Source organism: Lissotriton helveticus, chromosome 6 (assembly GCF_964261635.1).
Source record: "Lissotriton helveticus chromosome 6, aLisHel1.1, whole genome shotgun sequence".
NCBI classification, from domain to species: Eukaryota; Metazoa; Chordata; class Amphibia; order Caudata; family Salamandridae; genus Lissotriton; species Lissotriton helveticus.
In genome coordinates, this window is record NC_136067.1 from 682,382,809 (window position 1) to 682,394,092 (window position 11,284).

The 11,284-nt window shown below is 53.0% G+C and overlaps 9 non-coding genes and 1 pseudogene across 9 annotated transcripts; all 10 read left to right on the forward strand.

Moving 5' to 3' along the window:
- The first annotated feature begins 721 nt into the window (after nucleotides 1-721).
- Nucleotides 722-912, forward strand: LOC144765924 (U2 spliceosomal RNA). Its single transcript, XR_013597783.1, has one exon. It is a non-coding gene; the product is annotated as a U2 spliceosomal RNA (small nuclear RNA).
- Nucleotides 913-1,912: 1,000 nt separating this feature from the next.
- LOC144765925 (U2 spliceosomal RNA) lies at nucleotides 1,913-2,103 on the forward strand. Its single transcript, XR_013597784.1, has one exon. It is a non-coding gene; the product is annotated as a U2 spliceosomal RNA (small nuclear RNA).
- A 980-nt stretch (nucleotides 2,104-3,083) lies between these two features.
- On the forward strand, nucleotides 3,084-3,274 carry LOC144765926 (U2 spliceosomal RNA). The gene has a single exon (XR_013597785.1). It is a non-coding gene; the product is annotated as a U2 spliceosomal RNA (small nuclear RNA).
- Nucleotides 3,275-4,175: 901 nt separating this feature from the next.
- LOC144765927 (U2 spliceosomal RNA) lies at nucleotides 4,176-4,366 on the forward strand. The gene has a single exon (XR_013597786.1). It is a non-coding gene; the product is annotated as a U2 spliceosomal RNA (small nuclear RNA).
- Nucleotides 4,367-5,366: 1,000 nt separating this feature from the next.
- Nucleotides 5,367-5,557, forward strand: LOC144765928 (U2 spliceosomal RNA). Its single transcript, XR_013597787.1, has one exon. It is a non-coding gene; the product is annotated as a U2 spliceosomal RNA (small nuclear RNA).
- A 980-nt stretch (nucleotides 5,558-6,537) lies between these two features.
- Nucleotides 6,538-6,728, forward strand: LOC144765930 (U2 spliceosomal RNA). The gene has a single exon (XR_013597788.1). It is a non-coding gene; the product is annotated as a U2 spliceosomal RNA (small nuclear RNA).
- A 901-nt stretch (nucleotides 6,729-7,629) lies between these two features.
- Nucleotides 7,630-7,820, forward strand: LOC144765931 (U2 spliceosomal RNA). Its single transcript, XR_013597789.1, has one exon. It is a non-coding gene; the product is annotated as a U2 spliceosomal RNA (small nuclear RNA).
- Nucleotides 7,821-8,803: 983 nt separating this feature from the next.
- Nucleotides 8,804-8,994, forward strand: LOC144765932 (U2 spliceosomal RNA). Its single transcript, XR_013597790.1, has one exon. It is a non-coding gene; the product is annotated as a U2 spliceosomal RNA (small nuclear RNA).
- Nucleotides 8,995-9,974: 980 nt separating this feature from the next.
- LOC144765933 (U2 spliceosomal RNA) lies at nucleotides 9,975-10,165 on the forward strand. The gene has a single exon (XR_013597791.1). It is a non-coding gene; the product is annotated as a U2 spliceosomal RNA (small nuclear RNA).
- Nucleotides 10,166-11,165: 1,000 nt separating this feature from the next.
- Nucleotides 11,166-11,284, forward strand: LOC144764331 (U2 spliceosomal RNA; annotated as a pseudogene).

The window sequence follows — 11,284 nt, forward strand, 5'->3', positions numbered from 1 at the left end:
AAAGATTGTTTTTCCAGCAGCAGACTTTCAGTGATTTTGGATCCATTTCACTGGGGAACGAATGGAAGAAGGTTCCCAGCAAGTCAGTGGGAGGGAGGGAGGGAGGGAGGGAGGGAGGGAGGGAGGGAGGGAGGAAGGGAGGGAGGGAGGCAGGCAGGCAGGCAGGCTGGCTGGCATGCAGGCTGGCAGAGAAGTGGACACTGCCCTTGGCTTCTCTGAGCAAGAAGAAAAATACAGAGTCCTTTTCCTTCTCTGCCCGCCCCGCCCGTCCCCGAACGGCCACGAACGGCCAAGCCTTATCTATAGGCCTTAGGCTGCAGGGGAGCAGTGTCCCCGGCAAGCGAGGGTGAGGGGCCGGCCATATCCGGTCAGGGAGCTGTCCAGGGCATCCTGGGCTGATTCCCAGCATCCCCTGGCTGCCAGGCTTTCTGGCCAGCCGTCTGGAAGCAGTGCGCAGGAAGGGGCGGGGCATGCAAATTCTAGAAAGAGGACAACGTGGGTATGCTAAGTGACGCCTGATGAGGCGACAGCCGAGGAGGACTCTGGGAGCCGGGAGAAGGCCTGAGGCCGGGGCCTCCTTTCCACCCAGACATACTGATCCCTTGCTGGGAGTCGGAAAAAGAGGCGGAAAGGCGGCCAGCGACGGTGCGAGGGAAGACCCAAGTCCGGGTGAGCCAGGTAGATTGCTTCGGGAGGCGTTGATTCTGAATGGGCCCGGGTTATCGCTTCTCGGCCTTTTGGCTAAGATCAAGTGTAGTATCTGTTCTTATCAGTTTAATATCTGATACGTCCTCTATCTGGGGACCATATATTAAATTGATTTTTGGAACAGGGAGATGGAATAGGAGCTTGCTCTGTCCACTCCACGCATCAACCTGGTATTGCAGTACCTCCAGGAATGGTGCACTTCCCCACCCGGGGAAAACAATGCTGTTGAAAAATAGACGAGAAAACGAGAGTAGCGCTCCACTACCAAACCCTGTAAAGTGGCGCTATTGTGTTTGCGTGTGAATAAAAGCAAACTGGTCACCGTGTCTTGCCTTATTCATGTATTTATTTGACTTATTTGCCGCACCCGGGCCGTGCGTTATTTATTTATTTATTAATTTTTCGGGTTTACGAAAAAAAATACAAATAAAAAATTATTTCTTTTTTTCTCCCCTTCTCCATCCAGACGCTGCACTTTGAAAAGAGACAAACGTCGGAAAAAGATTGTTTTTCCAGCAGCAGACTTTCAGTGATTTTGGATCCATTTCACTGGGGAACGAATGGAAGAAGGTTCCCAGCAAGTCAGTGGGAGGGAGGGAGGGAGGGAGGGAGGGAGGGAGGAAGGGAGGGAGGGAGGCAGGCAGGCAGGCTGGCTGGCATGCAGGCTGGCAGAGAAGTGGACACTGCCCTTGGCTTCTCTGAGCAAGAAGAAAAATACAGAGTCCTTTTCCTTCTCTGCCCGCCCCGCCCGTCCCCGAACGGCCACGAACGGCCAAGCCTTATCTATAGGCCTTAGGCTGCAGGGGAGCAGTGTCCCCGGCAAGCGAGGGTGAGGGGCCGGCCATATCCGGTCAGGGAGCTGTCCAGGGCATCCTGGGCTGATTCCCAGCATCCCCTGGCTGCCAGGCTTTCTGGCCAGCCGTCTGGAAGCAGTGCGCAGGAAGGGGCGGGGCATGCAAATTCTAGAAAGAGGACAACGTGGGTATGCTAAGTGACGCCTGATGAGGCGACAGCCGAGGAGGACTCTGGGAGCCGGGAGAAGGCCTGAGGCCGGGGCCTCCTTTCCACCCAGACATACTGATCCCTTGCTGGGAGTCGGAAAAAGAGGCGGAAAGGCGGCCAGCGACGGTGCGAGGGAAGACCCAAGTCCGGGTGAGCCAGGTAGATTGCTTCGGGAGGCGTTGATTCTGAATGGGCCCGGGTTATCGCTTCTCGGCCTTTTGGCTAAGATCAAGTGTAGTATCTGTTCTTATCAGTTTAATATCTGATACGTCCTCTATCTGGGGACCATATATTAAATTGATTTTTGGAACAGGGAGATGGAATAGGAGCTTGCTCTGTCCACTCCACGCATCAACCTGGTATTGCAGTACCTCCAGGAATGGTGCACTTCCCCACCCGGGGAAAACAATGCTGTTGAAAAATAGACGAGAAAACGAGAGTAGCGCTCCACTACCAAACCCTGTAAAGTGGCGCTATTGTGTTTGCGTGTGAATAAAAGCAAACTGGTCACCGTGTCTTGCCTTATTCATGTATTTATTTGACTTATTTGCCGCACCCGGGCCGTGCGTTATTTATTTATTTATTAATTTTTCGGGTTTACGAAAAAAAATACAAATAAAAAATTATTTCTTTTTTTCTCCCCTTCTCCATCCAGACGCTGCACTTTGAAAAGAGACAAACGTCGGAAAAAGATTGTTTTTCCAGCAGCAGACTTTCAGTGATTTTGGATCCATTTCACTGGGGAACGAATGGAAGAAGGTTCCCAGCAAGTCAGTGGGAGGGAGGGAGGAAGGGAGGGAGGGAGGCAGGCAGGCAGGCTGGCTGGCATGCAGGCTGGCAGAGAAGTGGACACTGCCCTTGGCTTCTCTGAGCAAGAAGAAAAATACAGAGTCCTTTTCCTTCTCTGCCCGCCCCGCCCGTCCCCGAACGGCCACGAACGGCCAAGCCTTATCTATAGGCCTTAGGCTGCAGGGGAGCAGTGTCCCCGGCAAGCGAGGGTGAGGGGCCGGCCATATCCGGTCAGGGAGCTGTCCAGGGCATCCTGGGCTGATTCCCAGCATCCCCTGGCTGCCAGGCTTTCTGGCCAGCCGTCTGGAAGCAGTGCGCAGGAAGGGGCGGGGCATGCAAATTCTAGAAAGAGGACAACGTGGGTATGCTAAGTGACGCCTGATGAGGCGACAGCCGAGGAGGACTCTGGGAGCCGGGAGAAGGCCTGAGGCCGGGGCCTCCTTTCCACCCAGACATACTGATCCCTTGCTGGGAGTCGGAAAAAGAGGCGGAAAGGCGGCCAGCGACGGTGCGAGGGAAGACCCAAGTCCGGGTGAGCCAGGTAGATTGCTTCGGGAGGCGTTGATTCTGAATGGGCCCGGGTTATCGCTTCTCGGCCTTTTGGCTAAGATCAAGTGTAGTATCTGTTCTTATCAGTTTAATATCTGATACGTCCTCTATCTGGGGACCATATATTAAATTGATTTTTGGAACAGGGAGATGGAATAGGAGCTTGCTCTGTCCACTCCACGCATCAACCTGGTATTGCAGTACCTCCAGGAATGGTGCACTTCCCCACCCGGGGAAAACAATGCTGTTGAAAAATAGACGAGAAAACGAGAGTAGCGCTCCACTACCAAACCCTGTAAAGTGGCGCTATTGTGGCCGTGCGTTATTTATTTATTTATTAATTTTTCGGGTTTACGAAAAAAAATACAAATAAAAAATTATTTCTTTTTTTCTCCCCTTCTCCATCCAGACGCTGCACTTTGAAAAGAGACAAACGTCGGAAAAAGATTGTTTTTCCAGCAGCAGACTTTCAGTGATTTTGGATCCATTTCACTGGGGAACGAATGGAAGAAGGTTCCCAGCAAGTCAGTGGGAGGGAGGGAGGAAGGGAGGGAGGGAGGCAGGCAGGCAGGCTGGCTGGCATGCAGGCTGGCAGAGAAGTGGACACTGCCCTTGGCTTCTCTGAGCAAGAAGAAAAATACAGAGTCCTTTTCCTTCTCTGCCCGCCCCGCCCGTCCCCGAACGGCCACGAACGGCCAAGCCTTATCTAAAGGCCTTAGGCTGCAGGGGAGCAGTGTCCCCGGCAAGCGAGGGTGAGGGGCCGGCCATATCCGGTCAGGGAGCTGTCCAGGGCATCCTGGGCTGATTCCCAGCATCCCCTGGCTGCCAGGCTTTCTGGCCAGCCGTCTGGAAGCAGTGCGCAGGAAGGGGCGGGGCATGCAAATTCTAGAAAGAGGACAACGTGTGTATGCTAAGTGACGCCTGATGAGGCGACAGCCGAGGAGGACTCTGGGAGCCGGGAGAAGGCCTGAGGCCGGGGCCTCCTTTCCACCCAGACATACTGATCCCTTGCTGGGAGTCGGAAAAAGAGGCGGAAAGGCGGCCAGCGACGGTGCGAGGGAAGACCCAAGTCCGGGTGAGCCAGGTAGATTGCTTCGGGAGGCGTTGATTCTGAATGGGCCCGGGTTATCGCTTCTCGGCCTTTTGGCTAAGATCAAGTGTAGTATCTGTTCTTATCAGTTTAATATCTGATACGTCCTCTATCTGGGGACCATATATTAAATTGATTTTTGGAACAGGGAGATGGAATAGGAGCTTGCTCTGTCCACTCCACGCATCAACCTGGTATTGCAGTACCTCCAGGAATGGTGCACTTCCCCACCCGGGGAAAACAATGCTGTTGAAAAATAGACGAGAAAACGAGAGTAGCGCTCCACTACCAAACCCTGTAAAGTGGCGCTATTGTGTTTGCGTGTGAATAAAAGCAAACTGGTCACCGTGTCTTGCCTTATTCATGTATTTATTTGACTTATTTGCCGCACCCGGGCCGTGCGTTATTTATTTATTTATTAATTTTTCGGGTTTACGAAAAAAAATACAAATAAAAAATTATTTCTTTTTTTCTCCCCTTCTCCATCCAGACGCTGCACTTTGAAAAGAGACAAACGTCGGAAAAAGATTGTTTTTCCAGCAGCAGACTTTCAGTGATTTTGGATCCATTTCACTGGGGAACGAATGGAAGAAGGTTCCCAGCAAGTCAGTGGGAGGGAGGGAGGGAGGGAGGGAGGGAGGGAGGAAGGGAGGGAGGGAGGCAGGCAGGCAGGCTGGCTGGCATGCAGGCTGGCAGAGAAGTGGACACTGCCCTTGGCTTCTCTGAGCAAGAAGAAAAATACAGAGTCCTTTTCCTTCTCTGCCCGCCCCGCCCGTCCCCGAACGGCCACGAACGGCCAAGCCTTATCTATAGGCCTTAGGCTGCAGGGGAGCAGTGTCCCCGGCAAGCGAGGGTGAGGGGCCGGCCATATCCGGTCAGGGAGCTGTCCAGGGCATCCTGGGCTGATTCCCAGCATCCCCTGGCTGCCAGGCTTTCTGGCCAGCCGTCTGGAAGCAGTGCGCAGGAAGGGGCGGGGCATGCAAATTCTAGAAAGAGGACAACGTGGGTATGCTAAGTGACGCCTGATGAGGCGACAGCCGAGGAGGACTCTGGGAGCCGGGAGAAGGCCTGAGGCCGGGGCCTCCTTTCCACCCAGACATACTGATCCCTTGCTGGGAGTCGGAAAAAGAGGCGGAAAGGCGGCCAGCGACGGTGCGAGGGAAGACCCAAGTCCGGGTGAGCCAGGTAGATTGCTTCGGGAGGCGTTGATTCTGAATGGGCCCGGGTTATCGCTTCTCGGCCTTTTGGCTAAGATCAAGTGTAGTATCTGTTCTTATCAGTTTAATATCTGATACGTCCTCTATCTGGGGACCATATATTAAATTGATTTTTGGAACAGGGAGATGGAATAGGAGCTTGCTCTGTCCACTCCACGCATCAACCTGGTATTGCAGTACCTCCAGGAATGGTGCACTTCCCCACCCGGGGAAAACAATGCTGTTGAAAAATAGACGAGAAAACGAGAGTAGCGCTCCACTACCAAACCCTGTAAAGTGGCGCTATTGTGTTTGCGTGTGAATAAAAGCAAACTGGTCACCGTGTCTTGCCTTATTCATGTATTTATTTGACTTATTTGCCGCACCCGGGCCGTGCGTTATTTATTTATTTATTAATTTTTCGGGTTTACGAAAAAAAATACAAATAAAAAATTATTTCTTTTTTTCTCCCCTTCTCCATCCAGACGCTGCACTTTGAAAAGAGACAAACGTCGGAAAAAGATTGTTTTTCCAGCAGCAGACTTTCAGTGATTTTGGATCCATTTCACTGGGGAACGAATGGAAGAAGGTTCCCAGCAAGTCAGTGGGAGGGAGGGAGGAAGGGAGGGAGGGAGGCAGGCAGGCAGGCTGGCTGGCATGCAGGCTGGCAGAGAAGTGGACACTGCCCTTGGCTTCTCTGAGCAAGAAGAAAAATACAGAGTCCTTTTCCTTCTCTGCCCGCCCCGCCCGTCCCCGAACGGCCACGAACGGCCAAGCCTTATCTATAGGCCTTAGGCTGCAGGGGAGCAGTGTCCCCGGCAAGCGAGGGTGAGGGGCCGGCCATATCCGGTCAGGGAGCTGTCCAGGGCATCCTGGGCTGATTCCCAGCATCCCCTGGCTGCCAGGCTTTCTGGCCAGCCGTCTGGAAGCAGTGCGCAGGAAGGGGCGGGGCATGCAAATTCTAGAAAGAGGACAACGTGGGTATGCTAAGTGACGCCTGATGAGGCGACAGCCGAGGAGGACTCTGGGAGCCGGGAGAAGGCCTGAGGCCGGGGCCTCCTTTCCACCCAGACATACTGATCCCTTGCTGGGAGTCGGAAAAAGAGGCGGAAAGGCGGCCAGCGACGGTGCGAGGGAAGACCCAAGTCCGGGTGAGCCAGGTAGATTGCTTCGGGAGGCGTTGATTCTGAATGGGCCCGGGTTATCGCTTCTCGGCCTTTTGGCTAAGATCAAGTGTAGTATCTGTTCTTATCAGTTTAATATCTGATACGTCCTCTATCTGGGGACCATATATTAAATTGATTTTTGGAACAGGGAGATGGAATAGGAGCTTGCTCTGTCCACTCCACGCATCAACCTGGTATTGCAGTACCTCCAGGAATGGTGCACTTCCCCACCCGGGGAAAACAATGCTGTTGAAAAATAGACGAGAAAACGAGAGTAGCGCTCCACTACCAAACCCTGTAAAGTGGCGCTATTGTGGCCGTGCGTTATTTATTTATTTATTAATTTTTCGGGTTTACGAAAAAAAATACAAATAAAAAATTATTTCTTTTTTTCTCCCCTTCTCCATCCAGACGCTGCACTTTGAAAAGAGACAAACGTCGGAAAAAGATTGTTTTTCCAGCAGCAGACTTTCAGTGATTTTGGATCCATTTCACTGGGGAACGAATGGAAGAAGGTTCCCAGCAAGTCAGTGGGAGGGAGGGAGGAAGGGAGGGAGGGAGGCAGGCAGGCAGGCTGGCTGGCATGCAGGCTGGCAGAGAAGTGGACACTGCCCTTGGCTTCTCTGAGCAAGAAGAAAAATACAGAGTCCTTTTCCTTCTCTGCCCGCCCCGCCCGTCCCCGAACGGCCACGAACGGCCAAGCCTTATCTAAAGGCCTTAGGCTGCAGGGGAGCAGTGTCCCCGGCAAGCGAGGGTGAGGGGCCGGCCATATCCGGTCAGGGAGCTGTCCAGGGCATCCTGGGCTGATTCCCAGCATCCCCTGGCTGCCAGGCTTTCTGGCCAGCCGTCTGGAAGCAGTGCGCAGGAAGGGGCGGGGCATGCAAATTCTAGAAAGAGGACAACGTGTGTATGCTAAGTGACGCCTGATGAGGCGACAGCCGAGGAGGACTCTGGGAGCCGGGAGAAGGCCTGAGGCCGGGGCCTCCTTTCCACCCAGACATACTGATCCCTTGCTGGGAGTCGGAAAAAGAGGCGGAAAGGCGGCCAGCGACGGTGCGAGGGAAGACCCAAGTCCGGGTGAGCCAGGTAGATTGCTTCGGGAGGCGTTGATTCTGAATGGGCCCGGGTTATCGCTTCTCGGCCTTTTGGCTAAGATCAAGTGTAGTATCTGTTCTTATCAGTTTAATATCTGATACGTCCTCTATCTGGGGACCATATATTAAATTGATTTTTGGAACAGGGAGATGGAATAGGAGCTTGCTCTGTCCACTCCACGCATCAACCTGGTATTGCAGTACCTCCAGGAATGGTGCACTTCCCCACCCGGGGAAAACAATGCTGTTGAAAAATAGACGAGAAAACGAGAGTAGCGCTCCACTACCAAACCCTGTAAAGTGGCGCTATTGTGTTTGCGTGTGAATAAAAGCAAACTGGTCACCGTGTCTTGCCTTATTCATGTATTTATTTGACTTATTTGCCGCACCCGGGCCGTGCGTTATTTATTTATTTATTAATTTTTCGGGTTTACGAAAAAAAATACAAATAAAAAATTATTTCTTTTTTTCTCCCCTTCTCCATCCAGACGCTGCACTTTGAAAAGAGACAAACGTCGGAAAAAGATTGTTTTTCCAGCAGCAGACTTTCAGTGATTTTGGATCCATTTCACTGGGGAACGAATGGAAGAAGGTTCCCAGCAAGTCAGTGGAGGGAGGGAGGGAGGAAGGGAGGGAGGGAGGCAGGCAGGCAGGCTGGCTGGCATGCAGGCTGGCAGAGAAGTGGACACTGCCCTTGGCTTCTCTGAGCAAGAAGAAAAATACAGAGTCCTTTTCCTTCTCTGCCCGCCCCGCCCGTCCCCGAACGGCCACGAACGGCCAAGCCTTATCTATAGGCCTTAGGCTGCAGGGGAGCAGTGTCCCCGGCAAGCGAGGGTGAGGGGCCGGCCATATCCGGTCAGGGAGCTGTCCAGGGCATCCTGGGCTGATTCCCAGCATCCCCTGGCTGCCAGGCTTTCTGGCCAGCCGTCTGGAAGCAGTGCGCAGGAAGGGGCGGGGCATGCAAATTCTAGAAAGAGGACAACGTGGGTATGCTAAGTGACGCCTGATGAGGCGACAGCCGAGGAGGACTCTGGGAGCCGGGAGAAGGCCTGAGGCCGGGGCCTCCTTTCCACCCAGACATACTGATCCCTTGCTGGGAGTCGGAAAAAGAGGCGGAAAGGCGGCCAGCGACGGTGCGAGGGAAGACCCAAGTCCGGGTGAGCCAGGTAGATTGCTTCGGGAGGCGTTGATTCTGAATGGGCCCGGGTTATCGCTTCTCGGCCTTTTGGCTAAGATCAAGTGTAGTATCTGTTCTTATCAGTTTAATATCTGATACGTCCTCTATCTGGGGACCATATATTAAATTGATTTTTGGAACAGGGAGATGGAATAGGAGCTTGCTCTGTCCACTCCACGCATCAACCTGGTATTGCAGTACCTCCAGGAATGGTGCACTTCCCCACCCGGGGAAAACAATGCTGTTGAAAAATAGACGAGAAAACGAGAGTAGCGCTCCACTACCAAACCCTGTAAAGTGGCGCTATTGTGTTTGCGTGTGAATAAAAGCAAACTGGTCACCGTGTCTTGCCTTATTCATGTATTTATTTGACTTATTTGCCGCACCCGGGCCGTGCGTTATTTATTTATTTATTAATTTTTCGGGTTTACGAAAAAAAATACAAATAAAAAATTATTTCTTTTTTTCTCCCCTTCTCCATCCAGACGCTGCACTTTGAAAAGAGACAAACGTCGGAAAAAGATTGTTTTTCCAGCAGCAGACTTTCAGTGATTTTGGATCCATTTCACTGGGGAACGAATGGAAGAAGGTTCCCAGCAAGTCAGTGGGAGGGAGGGAGGAAGGGAGGGAGGGAGGCAGGCAGGCAGGCTGGCTGGCATGCAGGCTGGCAGAGAAGTGGACACTGCCCTTGGCTTCTCTGAGCAAGAAGAAAAATACAGAGTCCTTTTCCTTCTCTGCCCGCCCCGCCCGTCCCCGAACGGCCACGAACGGCCAAGCCTTATCTAAAGGCCTTAGGCTGCAGGGGAGCAGTGTCCCCGGCAAGCGAGGGTGAGGGGCCGGCCATATCCGGTCAGGGAGCTGTCCAGGGCATCCTGGGCTGATTCCCAGCATCCCCTGGCTGCCAGGCTTTCTGGCCAGCCGTCTGGAAGCAGTGCGCAGGAAGGGGCGGGGCATGCAAATTCTAGAAAGAGGACAACGTGTGTATGCTAAGTGACGCCTGATGAGGCGACAGCCGAGGAGGACTCTGGGAGCCGGGAGAAGGCCTGAGGCCGGGGCCTCCTTTCCACCCAGACATACTGATCCCTTGCTGGGAGTCGGAAAAAGAGGCGGAAAGGCGGCCAGCGACGGTGCGAGGGAAGACCCAAGTCCGGGTGAGCCAGGTAGATTGCTTCGGGAGGCGTTGATTCTGAATGGGCCCGGGTTATCGCTTCTCGGCCTTTTGGCTAAGATCAAGTGTAGTATCTGTTCTTATCAGTTTAATATCTGATACGTCCTCTATCTGGGGACCATATATTAAATTGATTTTTGGAACAGGGAGATGGAATAGGAGCTTGCTCTGTCCACTCCACGCATCAACCTGGTATTGCAGTACCTCCAGGAATGGTGCACTTCCCCACCCGGGGAAAACAATGCTGTTGAAAAATAGACGAGAAAACGAGAGTAGCGCTCCACTACCAAACCCTGTAAAGTGGCGCTATTGTGTTTGCGTGTGAATAAAAGCAAACTGGTCACCGTGTCTTGCCTTATTCATGTATTTATTTGACTTATTTGCCGCACCCGGGCCGTGCGTTATTTATTTATTTATTAATTTTTCGGGTTTACGAAAAAAAATACAAATAAAAAATTATTTCTTTTTTTCTCCCCTTCTCCATCCAGACGCTGCACTTTGAAAAGAGACAAACGTCGGAAAAAGATTGTTTTTCCAGCAGCAGACTTTCAGTGATTTTGGATCCATTTCACTGGGGAACGAATGGAAGAAGGTTCCCAGCAAGTCAGTGGGAGGGAGGGAGGGAGGGAGGGAGGGAGGGAGGAAGGGAGGGAGGGAGGCAGGCAGGCAGGCTGGCTGGCATGCAGGCTGGCAGAGAAGTGGACACTGCCCTTGGCTTCTCTGAGCAAGAAGAAAAATACAGAGTCCTTTTCCTTCTCTGCCCGCCCCGCCCGTCCCCGAACGGCCACGAACGGCCAAGCCTTATCTATAGGCCTTAGGCTGCAGGGGAGCAGTGTCCCCGGCAAGCGAGGGTGAGGGGCCGGCCATATCCGGTCAGGGAGCTGTCCAGGGCATCCTGGGCTGATTCCCAGCATCCCCTGGCTGCCAGGCTTTCTGGCCAGCCGTCTGGAAGCAGTGCGCAGGAAGGGGCGGGGCATGCAAATTCTAGAAAGAGGACAACGTGGGTATGCTAAGTGACGCCTGATGAGGCGACAGCCGAGGAGGACTCTGGGAGCCGGGAGAAGGCCTGAGGCCGGGGCCTCCTTTCCACCCAGACATACTGATCCCTTGCTGGGAGTCGGAAAAAGAGGCGGAAAGGCGGCCAGCGACGGTGCGAGGGAAGACCCAAGTCCGGGTGAGCCAGGTAGATTGCTTCGGGAGGCGTTGATTCTGAATGGGCCCGGGTTATCGCTTCTCGGCCTTTTGGCTAAGATCAAGTGTAGTATCTGTTCTTATCAGTTTAATATCTGATACGTCCTCTATCTGGGGACCATATATTAAATTGATTTTTGGAACAGGGAGATGG